Here is a 16328-nt window from a genome sequence, read left to right as displayed (position 1 = left end):
CTAAGAAATAACTTGAGCTACAATCTATCTTTATGATGGAAAGAATTTATATATAGTTCTATTTATTACATATTATGATCATAAATATAAAAATATATCATAGTCTATATTAATATATTATAAAGCAAATATAAACATTGTATATTACATATTTATTACACAATAGATTTACTATTATACCTGTTATTATATATATTTAAATATGTATTTATTTATTTTTATTTTTTTACCAGCATAGAAATTTATTTGAATTCAAAATAAGGTAGGTTATATTTAGAATAATATAATAATTATCTAAAGGAACTATCATCATTGGCTCTGAAACAGTCTAAAGATGTTGTTCTTCTGAAGTCAAAATATGTATTAATAATGTACAAGGAAGCCAAAAATATAGAAATATGTTTGTGGTAACAAGAGGGCTACGCTGATAGTGTAATAAGTTATAAAACATGTACTAACAGTTCTTTTGCTTTATTGCCATCCTGGAAAGTAAATCAGTAGCCTCAGGAAGGCAAGCATATCACTTGGTTAACAGGACAAACATCCCAAGGATACACATAGTAATTCACTATACTTTCTCTAATTCCCCTTAGTACATCAGTCTCTTTCCTGTAGCATGGGTTTCATCCTGTTGACAAAACGTTTGGTTTTATTTGCAAAGTGACTCCACTCCTGATTGAAGTTTAATTGAAGATGCTCAGGGATCCAACTTTTTGAAAAGATCAGTTCACCTAGGTAGCAGAGACAATCAGTGACTTGCAGGGGTAAAAAAAATTCAGATAATATGTTTGCTAAACAGATGAAAAGAAGAAGCAGTTAAAAATCATAGCGATTACTGTAAAGCTGACAGATGACCTTTGATTAAGCCCATTTGCTTGTGGAATGAGCTAGAAGGAAGCTCCAAGGCAGTTTTGGTTCCCACCAGTGTCCAAGGCCAAGGGGCTCACTCAGAGGCTCTCCTCCTCTCGCAGAAACTGGAACACCGAGAAGTCTTTCTTTGAGTAGCCCTTTGCACACGTCATCCTGTAGATGGGCCACGCTGCCCAGAAAGATTGGGGTCTTTGTGCCTGGTTGCAGAGTCTTGTGCCAATCCCAGATCCTTAGCCATGAGGGTTGTTCCAAATCCGCCCTCATAGTTATTACCTGAGGGAACTCCATCCATCACCCCAGGTACAGGATTATAAGTGTCACTGGACCAACACCATCCAGAACTAATATTTAAGATTTTAGCCAGTAGTTTGGGGTCGAGCCCTAACCTGATTCCAAGATTCATAGCTTCAGAGGTTCCAAGCATACTAATAGCTAATAGCATGTTGTTGCAGATCTTTGCAGCCTGCCCAGTCCCCGCAGCTCCACAATACACCACACTGGAGCCCACACACTCCAGCAACTGTTGGGCAGCAGCAAATTCCTCTTCGACTCCTCCCACCATAAATGTGAGGTTCCGAGACCGAGCAGCTCCTACACCTCCAGAAACAGGGGCATCCATGAAAACAGCTCCCATTTTCTCAACTTCTTTCGCCAGTTCTTTTGAAATTGCAGGATCAATAGTACTGGAATCTATTAAGTGAGCCTTTCTTTCTTCACTCTTTTGAGAATTCCATGTGCTCCAGAATAAACTTCCATGGGATTCCTACTAGTAGGCAACATTGTAATAATTCAGCTTTTTCAGCTACATTTGCTGGGGAAGATACTTCCTGTTCACTTGCCTCTTGGAATTCTTTACAGGCCTCAGGGAATACGTCATAAACGACGAGTGGATAGCCATGTTTCATGAGATTTTTTGCCATTGGATTCCCCATGTTGCCCAGTCCAATGAATCCGACTGGAGTGACCTCGGATGGCCCGTGGACTGCAACTGTGTGCACTACCGTGGCGGTGGGGGGAGTGGGGGGGGGACACACTCGCGCATGCGCCCTCGCAGCTCAGGGCGGGGCAGGAGCCTGCCCTTAAATATGTATTTATATATACTTATTTCTTATCTTTGATTTTATTTGGTTTTGGGATGAGAGAGAAAAAAAAATAACCAGCCTGGTACAGGTGGTTCATGCCTATAATCCTAGCTATTCAAGTTGCCAAGATCTGAGGATCACAATTCAAATCCATGCGACTATTTATCTCTAACAAAACGTACCCAAAAAGCCGGAGGTGGTAGAACACTAGGTTTAAGCATCACAAGCTTAGTGTTATCATCCGGGACCTAAGCACACATACCAAAAAGAATGTCATATATGAAATAGCCTCTTCTACCGAATTGATCATGTTTACCTAGGGAAAACACACCAAGCTGCACATCTGCCACTTTAAATTTAAAAATTCTGGGAGCTTAAAAATCATGATTATTTCCTCAAGAATGCATACCATGTATTTAAAATAAATTGTAAAGAACAAAAAAATGCTATGCTACGTAAACAGAAGTATAATAAAGGCAGACACCAATGGCTCACACCTGTAAGGAGGCTGACACTGCCTAGCTTAGGCACAAAAGTTTGCAGTGCTTCTCAATCCATAATTGGGTGTAGTGTCCGATGCCTGGTATTTTTCAAGCTACAGAAGAGGCTCAGAACAAGAAGTGGGTGCCAAGCCATCCAGGCAGAAATTCTGCCTGCGATCCCAGCCATGGCAAGCCTAAAGTAGGCAGGTGATGAGTCAGAAACAGCACTCTGGCTGGCACGAAAGAACCCTATCTAAGAAATAACCACTAAAAAGAGGGCTGGAAGTGTTACTTGAAAGACAGAGTCAGGCTAGCATGTGTTAGCCTCAAATTCAACCCCCAGTGCAACAGGCTGAAGACAAAAATTTCTCCACACAGATGGGACAGAGGGGGTGGCACAAGAAGGTTCTTGCATTTTGTGTATCAGCAGCTCACTCTTTCCTCACTGAGTCCATTGAAGTTGTCTGGTGGTACATCTCACATTAACTTCAAAGACATTTGCTTGGAAGCATGGAGAACTAGCTGGGCACTGGTGACTCAGGCCTATATCCTACCTACTCAGGAGGCTGAGATCTGAGGATCACAGTTCAAAGCCAGCCCAGGCAAAAATGAGACTCTCATTTCTAATTAACCACCAGAAAACTGGAAGTAGTGCTGTGGTACAAAGTGGTAAATACCAACCTTCAGCTGAAGAACTTAGGGTCAGATTTCAAGCCCTACGACCAATGACAAAAAAAAAATGTGGAGAACCAAACCACTTTAAAAAGTTTGTTTTTAATTGCAAGAAGATGATACTACATACTCTGCAAATGTAAGTTGCTATTGAGCTATTACTCAATAAATGAGTTGCTTCTTTGCCTTTTTCAAAAAAGCAAAAATATATTTTCTTTTGTGGTAGTAAAGTTTGAACACAGGCGTGTGGGTTTGCTAGGTAGGCACTCTACTACTTGAGCCATATCTCAGCTTTCTTTTGCTTTACTTTTCAGGTGGGATTTTACACGTTTTGCCAAAGCCAGCTTGGACTGAGATAAACGGACTTACACCTCCCACCTAGCTGGCTTGACAGGGCACCATTCCATGAAATACTTTCCTCTCCTGCTCTACCTAATAGGCAGCTAAGATTACAGGTGTGAGCCAGCATGCCCGCCTTTGAATATTTTATATGTCTTTCATAGAGAAGGAAAGCAGATCATAATTAGTGTCAACAGCTTGCCAAGGTATCCAGCTAGATGGAGCAAAACATTGCGAAAGGATCAGGTCTCAGGAAACAGAAGAGGGGAAGAAAAATGGGGGGAGAAAAATTATGCCTCCTGGCTGGTGTTTTATACAGACACAGCAAATAACATATCACTCCCAGACTACATCAAGGTCTTGATTTTGCCACTCCTGTGGCAATGTTGAATGAGCATCAAGACATTCCCAAGGATATTGTGCATTCAGGCAGCCAGGACCATCCCCACAGTGCTTGTGAGGCTGTAATCTGTTTTCTCTTAGAGAAAGGGAGGAGAGATTTCCATCCCTGCACTGGCTGGTGACTCCTTGTATGTAAACCCATTATCACAATGGTTGTGCATCACTTTAATTACTCATTTCTATTCTGAAAGATTTTAACAAAGGGAAAAACAGTAATAGCATTCATATCCGTGAGCAGCTAACCCAGACACAATACCGGCTTTTGTACAGAACGAGTCGACATAAAAACAATTTACATGTAAATACTTCTATTTTCTCTCATTTTACACCGTTGTCTTACATGTGTATATAGTGATTCCTCTTACAGAAACTTTTCTTACCTGGTAGCTGTTTTGTTTTCTGGGTTATTTTAACTGAGGAAAAAAAATGCTCATCTGCCATGTGGCAGAGCCCACTGGCCCTATTTCTGACCCAGGTTTGTCCTCTGCATTCCCACTCACCCATCCAATCCCAGGGCTGAGTCAGGAGCCTCAAATGACCTTTGTTTTTGTTTTTGTTTTTTTCAATTAAGGAAGAAAGCCCCACCTGTACCTTTATAACCACCAGAGCCCTGCATCCTCCCGTGACCTATGCTACTGCTATGATGGCTTACTCTGCTATTCGAAAATTATTTTTATGTAACTAATGTATGCTTTCTTGTTTATAAATGCCTTGTTTAAAAAAAGGGGGGAAAAAAGAAGTACCCAAGTTGACCAGGAGTTTGGCCTAGTGGTAGATTGCTTGCATAACTTGCACGAAGACCCAGGTTCGATTCCTTGGTAACACATACATACAAAAAGTTGAAAGTGGTGTTCAAGTGGTAGCACTGTAGCTTGAGAAAGCCCAGGAACAGTGCTCCAGCCCCAGAATTGGCCAAAACAAAAACCAAACCAACAAAAAAAAGGAATTCCCATGGAACCTGGTGATCATGGGCTTTTTGGCTGTACTGTCTTCATGTCGCCATGTATGCATGCTCTGAGAGGCCACTGAGTAGGCCTCAAACCATCAGGGACGTCTGAGAGATGCAACTCCAAAAACATCCAGCTTAAAAAAATAGAAGGTATACAACAAATATGTAAACAATGGTGTAAAGAGAATAGCTATGGTTCCCTCACTTTGTGGACACACAGTTATAGACCAGCCCAGTCCTATAGAAATAAGACTACAGGTCACAAATGCAAGCCACACATGCAATATTATTGAATTTTTTTAAAAAAATCAAATTTTAACAGTAGCTTTTAATGACCCTCAAATATCTAAAATATTAAAATCTCAGTATCCCATCAATGATAGAAATTTTAATCTAGTAAATTATACTAATAGCCACTAACTTCAAATTCCATGGTGCTTTTTATCCTTATTAAGCAAGAGCCCCGTGTGAGTAGTGGATATCATATTAGGCAACACAGGCTTCAAGGTGATGTGATTCAAAAGGTAAGGAAATTATCAAAAGTAAATCAATGCAGTGATTCTTGTCACTAGGTGAAATAAGAATGGCCGGCAATGGAGAATTGTGCTTTGGGGAACTGGCCAATTAGAAATTTTGTGTGTGTATCTTTTTGTATTTCTCTGTGGTGATCAACAATATCAAGCAGCTGTAATTAGAAAGGATCAAGTTTTAAATAACTGGGATCTTTGAAATAATTTTTTTGCAAAATTCTGAAAAGATATTAATATTTGGTATAGACAAATTACATAAAGCATAACACTCAGATGGGCTTTCTACAGGTGAGAAATGTTGAATTTGGATTGAAACAATTCTACTGCTTTTTTAAGATTTGTTGGGAACAGTTATATAAGCTCTTAGGCATGGTGTTGGTACTCAGGACTGTAATCCTAGCTACTCAGGAGGTTGAGATCTGAAGATCCTAATTTGAAGTCAGTTGAGGCAGAAACTTCCTGACTCTTGTCAATTAACTAGCAAAAAGCTGGATGTGAAGCTGTGGCTGAAGTGGTCAAATGTCAGCCTTGAGTAAAAAAGCCAAGGGAAATGTAGGACCAGCACTCACACACATGCACACTGTGTGTGACCCACTTGAGCTCAGACAGATTCCAAGACAAGTGCCTCCTTTGTTTCAGCTACCTCTGGTCCATTATTAATGTTTACTCCACATGGAGGAGCTGAGATTTATCTTTGCTTATGAGGTGTTTCAAAGGAGAATGTTGGAGATAGGATATGGAAATGAATTGATAACCATCACACCCTCCTCTCTCCACTCTGCACTGGGAAACATAAAACATGGCTATATAAAGACTAACAGTGTTCACAGGCTGCTCTCCTACCAGTGCAAAGCTGCCACAAACCCAGACCTCCTCCTCCAGAGTGCGAATGAAGGGCCCGCCTCCCCTGAAGTACTTGGACAAGCACCACATCCACTAAAACTAAACATGTTCCCAGAGATGTGAAAAGGCAGTGGAGTTCGGGATGTCTTCATTTTGTATGAAACTAGTTGTTTCTTTTCATTATCACCGTATTCCCAGTTGGAGGATAGAGGACTATTAAGTAAAATTTAAAATGCTCCAAACCATCCCTGGGAGAGAAGTATCTGTTCTTTGTCAATTTGTTACATGGATGTTTTCTGAGAGATGAGCACAGCGTAAAACATTCCTATAAACTCTTCTTCGATGATGATGCACAGCTGAACTCAAATCTGAGCGAAGTGGCAGTGAGGTTTTAATTCAAGTCCAGTCTTGCTAGGTGGTCATTATATCCCTTAAGCCATGCCCCAAGTCCTTTTGCTTTATTCTTTCAGGTAGGGCTCACAGTTTTGTCTGGAGATGACCTCAGATACTGATCCTCCTACCTACATCTCCCACATAGCTGAGATTGCAGTGTGTTCCATCAGGTCCCATCTTATTTCTGTCCATCTTGGGGCTGGAACTCAGGGCCTGGGCACTGTTACTCAGCTTTTTCACCTAAGGCTAGCACTTTACCACTTTGAGCCACTTTACCATTTCTTGTTTTCTGGTGAGAAGAAATAAGACATAAATTTAGTAAGGTAATAAAGTCCTGATTATAAGAAATTGGAGAGAAGAGTCTCACAGGCTGTCCCAGCTTGGCTGGCTTCAAACCACAATCCTAAGATTTGAGCCTCCTGACTAGCTAGGATTACAGGCATGAACTACTAGCACCTGGCTTCCATCTATTTCTTGAGATTGAGAACTTACTTTTTCCCTAGATGGCCCTCCAACCTCAGTCCTCCCTACCTCCACTTCCTCATTAGCCTGGATTATACAACCACACCCAGCTAAGTCATTTTGAGTATTTTTCTGAAAGCATATTTTATTCTACTGCTGTAGGATGTTTATAAATGAGTTTCCACTAAAGTTGTAGAATTACTATCCATGCTAAATCTGTCTTTTTCCCATAGTGTAGGCTCAATATCTCTGAATCCTCTATTATTCTAAAGTGCCACACCATTCCCCACTCATTCCACTAATACTCAGTGATATATTCTTTTAGTCTCATGAATTTCCTGTTTAATAGAATAAAAGCAGGGCCAAACTCAATCCCTGCTGCTATGGAGGCCTTGCTCTCAGCAAAGCGATGGCGTCCCTGCCAAGAATTGCACAAACAGACGCCGGAGTGCAAGTGCTACTAGGTGCTCAGGGGAGATGGCTGCCAGGAGTGTGGCTGGGACTTACAGCCTATTGGGAGGACGGATGTTCCTACCCGGTGGTATCCACTTGAAAAATGCTCAGAAACAAGGCTGGCAAAAAGTCGGAAAGCACAGGAAACAGAAGGAGCAAGTCTGAGGCAGTGGTGTGCCACTTTGCAGGGGGACCTGAACCCCCAACAATAGGGTTACCAGGACTCAAGGAGCCAAGTTAGAAGTCAATTTAATAGCAGCTCAGCGACCACTCTCCGCCTTCGCGCTGATAGAGGGCAGCCCCAAGCTTCAGCGGGGCTGAGCTTTTAAAGGAAAACATCACACACAGGTGATCATAACTACACACACACAGGTGGTTGTCACTGTATGAGGTCACCTTATGATGACCACAGTCAATACCCACAAGGATGAAACCATAGTCAGGTGGCTGGAACCACACACAGGTTGTCCAGTAGGTTAAGCATTTTAACAAAAGCAAAACACAGAACATGGCAGCGAAGCTTGTCAGGTGATTACCAGGTGGGGTTATGAGCCGAAGTCGCAGTATAAAAAGGACCGTCTGGAGCAGGATGCCTCATCCTAGCTACTCAGAGGGCTGAGATCTGAGTTCATGGTTCAAAGCCAGCCAAAGGGCAGAGAAATCTATGAGATTCTTATCTCCAATGAATCACCAAGAAGCTCAAAGTAAAGGTGTGACTCAAGCCAGTCTTGAGCCAAAAAGCAAGGTGAAAGCACAAGGCCCTGAGTCCAAATTCCAGTACCAGCAAATACACAAAAGTACTATCAGGAAAGTGGGGGAGGAAACAGATGAGACGTCATTTGAGAGTCTCAAGGGATCAAGAAATGCAGGTGACACAGAAGCCACCAAAGCTTATGCCAATGCTTATCTCAGAGAACAAGATGCCTCAAAGGCAAGAGCAGCTACAAATTTAAAAATTATCAGGAGGGGCTGGGAGTTTGGCCTAGTGGTAGAGTGCTTACCTAGCAGGCACGAAGACCCAGGTTCGATTCCTCAGTACCATATACATAGAGAAAAGCTAAAGTGGTACTGTGGCTCAAGTGGTAGAGATTTAGCCTTAAGAGAGTCCAAGGACAGTGTTCAGGCCCTGCACTCAAGCCAGGATCGGCAAAAAAGAAAAAGAAAAAGTATCAGGATCTGGCCTCCAGGCTGGACCAGTTAATTAAGTCAGGAGCTCTGTGATCACCCCAGGGCATTGCGAGTGGTCCCCGGGTGATTCTAATGAAGAGCCAGCATCCACTGTGTCTGGCTGATCCTCTCACATGACACATGGGCCAGCTATTTTTCTCCTCTTAAAGGTCCCACACCAAGGTTAGTGTTCCATTTATTTTCACTACCTCAATCACAAAACCTTTCTCATCGACAAATGCTAGCCTCTGCATTTGACAGGAATCAAAAGCAGGGGGACTCCTGAAGCAGCTTGGGTGATTAATCACACCGGCCCAAAATAATGACATTCAGCATGACACACCTCTGTTGTGTACTCTTGGTGGAAGCATGTCATTTGCTATGTACGTATACATCAAGTATCCCATCAAAACAGTCATGCTAAAGCATCATTAGGGAAAGGCTCCAGGCCATGTGGAAGTAGTTAAACCCCGGATGTTGTGAACTACTGTGTTGTCAAGCTGTGTGAGCCCGTTCTGCAACTAATGAACCATATCATTAATTACAGACACCTCAAATAAAAATGCCTAAATGGCAGGCAGGATATATACAACAAATTTTTTAAAAGTTGTGATTTACAAAGTAGCCAGCTCATTCTGCACCAATTGTCTCTTGCTTTTCTGGGCAGTCATTAGTGATGTTAATTTAATTTATCACAGGCACTAGGAGAGACCTCAAGGTTTGCAGAGATTAGAGAGTTGTGAAATCTGCGTCCCTCCCAAAGTGCTTTCACCAAGTGGAGACAATGCATTTCAGATGGCATTTGTTACTGAAGTGACTACTTCCAAAGAGAAAGACAAATTGCAGAGAACAACACTCAGAGATTTTTTTTCCGCCATCTATTTTTCAAAATGACACTTCTGGCTTTAAAGGAAAGAGTTAATTAGGCAGCCCCATGTGTTAGTCAGCTTTCTGTTGCTGTGACAAAATCCCTACAATAGACAACTTAAAAGAGGAAAGGCTTATTTTGACTTATAGTTTCGGAAGTTTTGGTCTAGTTATCTTGCTCCATGGCTCTGGGCCTGTGGTAGAATCTCACAGCAGACTGGAAAGTTGCTCACTTTTTGGTGACCAGGAAGCAAACTGAGAAGAGGAAGCGGTGGTGCCCAACTGCCTGTGAAGGCACACTCCAGTGACCTCACTTCCTTCCACTACACCCCACCTCCTAACTCTTCCATGGCCTTTAGCATCTGCACCTGTAGAGGACATTTAACTTGCAAATCAAGAAAGTAGAGCTGCAGCTCAATTGCTAGAATGCCAGCCTATAGTGACTAAAGCTAAGGGAAAGAACCTAGCTCTGATGCACACCAGGTACCAGTCCCCAAAAAATAAATAAAAGGATTTTACTTGAGAGTTTGGCCTACTGGTAGAGTGCTTGCCTAGCATGCGCAAAGACCAGGGTTCGATTCCTCAGTACCACATACATAGAAAAAAGTTGGAAGTGGTGCTGAGGCTCAAGTGGTAGAGCTCTAGCCTTGACAAAGTCCAAGGACAGTGCTCAGGACCTGAGCTCAAGCCCAGGACTAGCAAAAAAAATAAATAAATAAAACAAAAAAAAAAAACAAGGATTTTACTTGAGTCTGAGATATGAAGAAAATAGGGAGAAGATAGCGTAGGGAGGGGAGGAAGAAAAAGAGAGAAAGGGAAAAAGAAAGAAAGAAAGAAAGAAAGAAAGAAAGAAAGAAAGAAAGAAAGAAAGAAAATGATATAAATCTTATCTCCAATTAATCACAAAAAAAAAAAATCCCAGTGGTAGGACACCAGATCTGGGGCAAGGGAGGGGTGGGGGAAGTTGGGACTGGGCACAGAACAAATGAACAGTGCTTATACCACTTAAATTCAAGCCCTGACATCAGCACAAAAACAAAGAAAATGCAAACCAAAGCATCCAAAGGGGAAAGAGTAAAGCCTGGTAGTAGAAGGGGATAGCATGTGTCAGGTCGTGAGTTCTATCCTCAACACCACAAAACTACAAGTAAATAATAAAAACAGGCCAGGCTTGCATAGTTGAGGTTTCTTGTAAGTTCAGCCTCAGGGAGGCACTAGAAGATCCTGATTTTTAAGACCAATCTGGGTAAGACCCTGCTGGAAGGGAAGAAAGAAAGAAGGAAGGAAAGAAGGGATTTGGATAGGGAAGGGGGGAAAACCAAGACGGGTGGGGAGTGTGAGGGGGGAGGGAAACGGGTACCAAGACATGTGAAAGGGTATCAATGTATGTGAATTAATGCACCTTCTATCTGGCAAATATCATGTAACCCTTTTACTAATTACAATAAAAAAAGAAAAAGATGATTAAGCACTTATCTTCTCTTTTCTGTGTCTAGTTTGCTTTATGAATAAATACAGTATATTCATATATAAGTCCCAACAACTAAAAGAAATTTCTAATTATCCATTCAAAAATTTATAGGATGGAAATCAGCCTATTTCATGTATAATTTTTAGCAATGTAAATCATGTATTTATAATCCTCTGCTGAGCCTTATTATTGAAGTAGGGAATCAGCAATTAAATATCAACTTTTTGGTAAAAAAAAATACTTGTTTAAATTTGTCAGTTTGTTTAAAGAAGAATTTGTACAGATGTCCTTTATAGACTTCTACCATGTACCGAGGGTTGGCACTCAGCACTTATTCAAAAGCACCTTGGTAAACCCTGTGGGAATCCAATCAGGGAGATACAGAAAGGCAGAAATTGGCATCATCTTTGTTCCCCAATGTTTGCTCCATACCCTGCATATTTCAGGTGTTTAATAATATTTATCGGTGACTGACAAAAAAAAAGATTAATACCTTGGATTCTGAGCCTTCCCAAGGCTGAATGACTCAGAATGTTCTGCCTGTCTGTCTGTCTCTGTCTTTATAGGTTACCTGTGTGCTTTGTAAAACCATCTTCTATTCTGTTGCATTGGTCTTTTATGCTAGTACCAAGCTGTTTTCACTACTATGACTCTGTACTAACGTCTGAAGTTTAGTATTGTTAATCCTCCAACACTGCATTGCCTCCTTAGTATAGCTCTTGCTATCTGGAGGTATTTTGTTATCCCATACCACAGTGTCCTAGTATCTAAAAGATATTTAGGCAACCTGCATCCTCTTCCTCACTCCTTAGGTTATCTTTAGATGGTGGAAACGCTCTAAATTGTCAGAGTCTAAGTCAGCCTTTGCTTTGCCCTGCCCCTAACCCAGTCTAGATATATGAAACAATGACTTGTATTTTGCCCTAGTTTCAGAGCAGGAAAACCTATAGTACAGTCTTTCCAGAGGCCCGGGGTGACTCCGGTCCTATACCTAACTTACCTGCAGGAATTTATGACCTGATAATCTGGAGCATTTTCATCATTTCCAGGACAACTTAGCCAAGATGACATGGTTTGCATTTAGTACAAAGTCCTGCTGAGTATGAAGGTTGGGATAGTGGCGTTGTTCTGCAAAGGGGTGAAGAGCAGGCAGATGACCCTGAGAAGGGTCCTTCTTAGGGTAAAAGGTGGGGTGGTATACACTACATTACGACACGTTACTCTAGGACTCATCCGAGAAGGTTCCATGACAAAGTCTGCTTGCCATTTAGTTCTTTTCTATTTAATGTGTTCTTGCTGAGCCTTCCTATTGGGTCATGAACTTTTTAAGAATCTAGTGATAGTCATAATCTTTCTCCTCAGGAAAAGGAATAGTGAAAAGATCCACAAAGCAGTGCTTATGGTGTCAAGGAACTAGTGAGCCATCTGACCCCCACTCATGATCCTGAAATCAAAGACTGCGGGAGCCTTGATGTATCTTTAATGATTTTCAAACATGTTTTTTGTTTGTTTGTTTTTTTTAACAGCGTAGTTGGACATTCCATTTCCCCAGGTTTTTTTTCCCCCCTTGCCTTTGCTAAGCCACAATGTTACCTTAGCAGATAGGATATTAGACCAACATGCTGAGCCACAGTGCCAACCCAGTGGTTTTTCCGGAGGAAAGAGCCACATGAAAGTCTCCCAGCTGCATCGTCAGGTACTTGTAACGGTTCAGTGGTTGGCAGACTGGAGAAAATAACAGCCAATACGTATCTAATCTAAATTTACAGAGGAGAGAAAAGCAACCAAAATGATAAAAATTCATGAAAGTGAATGAATACTTGAATCTACTAAGGAACTTAACTAATTTTGATTTTGGTTTTATTAAAGGATCGTGCAAAGAAGGTTAAAGAAACAGTAGAAGCAGGGACTGGTGGCTTACACCTATAATCCTAGCTGTTAAGGAAGCTGAAATCTGAGGACTATAGTTGGAACCTAGTCTGGCAGAAAAATTCATGAAGCTTTTCTTATTCTCCAGTAAACCACCATAAAGCTAGAAGTGGAGCTGTGGCTCAAGTGGTAAAGTATTAGGCTTGAGGGGGAAACAAAGAGCAGGGACAGCACCTAGGCCCTGAGTTCAAGCCCTAGAACTGGCACTAAATAAATAAATTAATTAATTAATTAATAATGAAAGAAAGAAAGAAAGAAAGAAAGAAAGAAAGAAAGAAAGAAAGAAAGAGAGAAAGAAAGAAAGAAAGGACTCAGAAAGAGATTTGAGAGAAAGGTTGCAGTCTTATGGAGCCATCTTCAGACATCATTACATTTTGCTGGAAACATTTTCAGTTGTCATTCTACAAAATCTCTATAGGGTCACGAATGAGGACTTTTTGCTTTGTTCATAACCTTAGGGCCTAAGAAATCTCCTACTCACCACTGTTCCTTTTCTAGGTGGCCATAAAACCAACAGGGGATAGGCAAGTGACTACCCCTGTGAGAGGGCTGTGCATGTGAAAGGAGGCCCCATGAGCCCCAGGCTTCCTCATATTTAGACACCTCCTGCTCCTAGAAGTTGGCTCTCGGGCTCCAACCCTGTCAATAATTGAAAGACTAGCTCAACTGTTAGCTAGATACATGTGAGATTATGCATGGGCTGCAAGGAGAAGTATAAAGCCTAACAACCTTGAATGTATCCCTTCTAGACAGCATGCAGTGAAGCATGACTGGATGAATGCACAGGGCACACTTTCCCAACACACTCATGGTTTAGCCCATCTCTGTTCCAACAGGCATATGACTATTTTGTGCCGTTCTGAAATAACACTTTTCACATAAAAACTCAAAGTGAATGTAAGATCTCCAAGAACATCACTGGTATGACTGGACGTGCATGTGGTTCCATGGTGAATTATCCCACAGACACCTGTAGCTCACAACAGGAAAACTGTATCCGTATCATCGTCTTAATTAGAGGTATGGTGATACTAGAGCCATGAGACAGGACTTGTCTAGACATGACATGATTGACAAGATGCACTAGAAAATACCTAGCCTCACCTTCAACATATTCATATCTAACATACTTAGGATTCAAATAAAGACGACATCAGGCTTCCAAGAAACTGGGTGAGTAAATGGAGAAGGAAGTTTAACAATCTCATCAGGAACCAATGCTTGCAATGAATTAAGCAAATTCATCAATGGTCTTATGGACAGTTATCTCTTTAAAAAATGTCAGCTGGGCGTGGTGGCTCAGGCTTGTAATCCTAGCTACTATGGAGGCTGAGATCTTAGGACCAAGTTTCACAGCGAGTCAAGGCACATAAGGAACTCAGATTCTTATCTCCAATTAACCTCTAGAAAGTGGGAAGTGAAGAGCTCGGGGACAACTTTCGGGCCCAGGGGTAGGGTGATAACCTTGAGCTGCAGAGCTCAGGGACAGCAACCAGGACAAGTTCAAGCCCCAAGATTCCCTCCACCCTACACACACAAAAAAAGGTGAAATGTCATGGAGAAAGAAAGAAGGGAGGTAGGGAAAGTTTATACCATTTAAAACTCAAGAGAGACAAATAATAAAATGTATGGCTAAATCAAAAACTGAATAAAACAGTTGTAAATGACATCCTGGGACAATGACATGATGTCAAGACCCAAGCAACTGTTAATCTTGTTAGAAATGAAACTGATCTGTATCAACAATTCGTGATTCATACTAAGCTAGTGTGTGTGTGTGTGTGTGTGTGTGTGTGTGTGTGTGTGTGTGTGTGTGTGCCAGTCCTGGGCTTGAACTCAGGACCTGCGCATTGTCCCTGAACTTTTACTCAAAGCTAGCGCTCTACCATTTGGGTCATAGCTCTACTTCTGGCTCTTTCAACCATTTAGTGGATATGAGTTTAACAGACTTTCCTGCCAAAGCTGGCTTCAGATTGTGATCCTCAGATCTGAGCCCACTGAGGAGCTGGGACAATAGATGTAAACCACAGGTGCCTGGCAATATTAGACTATTTTAAGATAAAATACCTTGACATCTGTAATTTCCTGCAACATCCTTCAGAAAACAAAATCTCATCTCAGTATAGAGATTCTGTGTGGTGTGTGTGTGTGTGTGTGTGTGTGTGTGTGTGTGTGTGTGTGTGTATGTGCTTGAACTCAGGGCTGCATGCTTTTATTTGGCCTTTTCTCTCAAGTCCAGTTCTCTATCCCTTGAGCTGCACCTCTATTTACAGATTTATATTTATGCTGATTAACTAAAGAGAAATGCCTCATGAACTTTTCTGCTGGTCTGGTTTCAAACTGCAATCATCAGATCTCAGCCTCCTGAGTGGCTAAGATTGAAGAGGTAAATCACTGGGGCCCAACTTGTATATTCTTTTATTTCTCTGTGTTTATAGAATATCAGAAAACTTTCAGTTTTAAAAACTATGTTAAAATGCTGGGTGCAGATGGCTCACATTTATAATCCTAGCTATTCAGAAGGCTGAGATCTGAGGATTAATACTCAAAGCCAATCTAGGCAGACAAATCCAAGAGATATATCTCTTTTTTATTGTATTTTATTGTCAGGCTAATGTATAGAGGGGTTACAGATACATTCATCAGGTAATGGGTGCATTATTTCTCAAAACTTGATACCCCTTCTTATGTTGTTGTCTCCCTTTCCATTCCCTCAACCCCTCCCAATCTTCTTTTTTTCCCTTTCCTTCCCTATTTCAAATAAACAGATTAACAATATACCAGGTAACAAAGTCAGATACATTAACAACATAAGATTAACTGTAAGTGGAGAAAAAGAAAAAAGAAAAAACTCTTCACATAGTAGACTAAGAACAGCAATCACAAAGATAAACCTCTTGTTTCCATATCCTACAGTTCAATTTGTTTAGTCTCATCCTGTATGACCATATGTACATAGCTTTTGAGCTATTGTGATCCTCTGCTACAAGAATCCTAGATGTGTACAAATGAGGGAAACCATGGAGCCTATGATCCTTTGGGTCTGGCTTACTTCACTTAATATGAGACACCTCTTATAATTAGAAGAACAGGGAAGAAGCAATTGTCAATTTCAGTCATACAGGAAACAAAAAGCAAATAAAATGATACATTGAACAATTCTAGGCCAATAGTGTTAGAAAGGTGAATGAATGGATATATGCCATATAATAGGTAAATTACAGCTCTCTGGAGAGAGCTGGGGTTGTAGGTAAAGTTGTGGGAATACTCATTCTTCTGTCCTTATTGGGAGGGAAGGGTTTCAGGGAAGTTTGACCTTGTGTCAATAAATTCACTTACACAAAAAGAAGCAACAGAAATCCTAATGATTTGATATCTACTAAAACTGAATTCATTATTTAGAATTTCTACAAAACA

General features: G+C 41.1%; 1 pseudogene; it reads right to left on the bottom strand.

Moving 5' to 3' along the window:
• Nucleotides 1–947: 947 nt before the first annotated feature.
• Nucleotides 948–4463, bottom strand: LOC150066493 (3-hydroxyisobutyrate dehydrogenase, mitochondrial pseudogene; annotated as a pseudogene).
• Between the last annotated feature and the right edge of the window lie 11865 nt (nt 4464–16328).

Source organism: Megascapheus bottae, chromosome 2 (genome assembly GCF_031878675.1).
Source record: "Megascapheus bottae isolate mThoBot1 chromosome 2, mThoBot2.hap1, whole genome shotgun sequence".
Classification (NCBI taxonomy): domain Eukaryota; kingdom Metazoa; phylum Chordata; class Mammalia; order Rodentia; family Geomyidae; genus Megascapheus; species Megascapheus bottae.
This window is presented reverse-complemented; position numbering and strand designations above follow the sequence as displayed.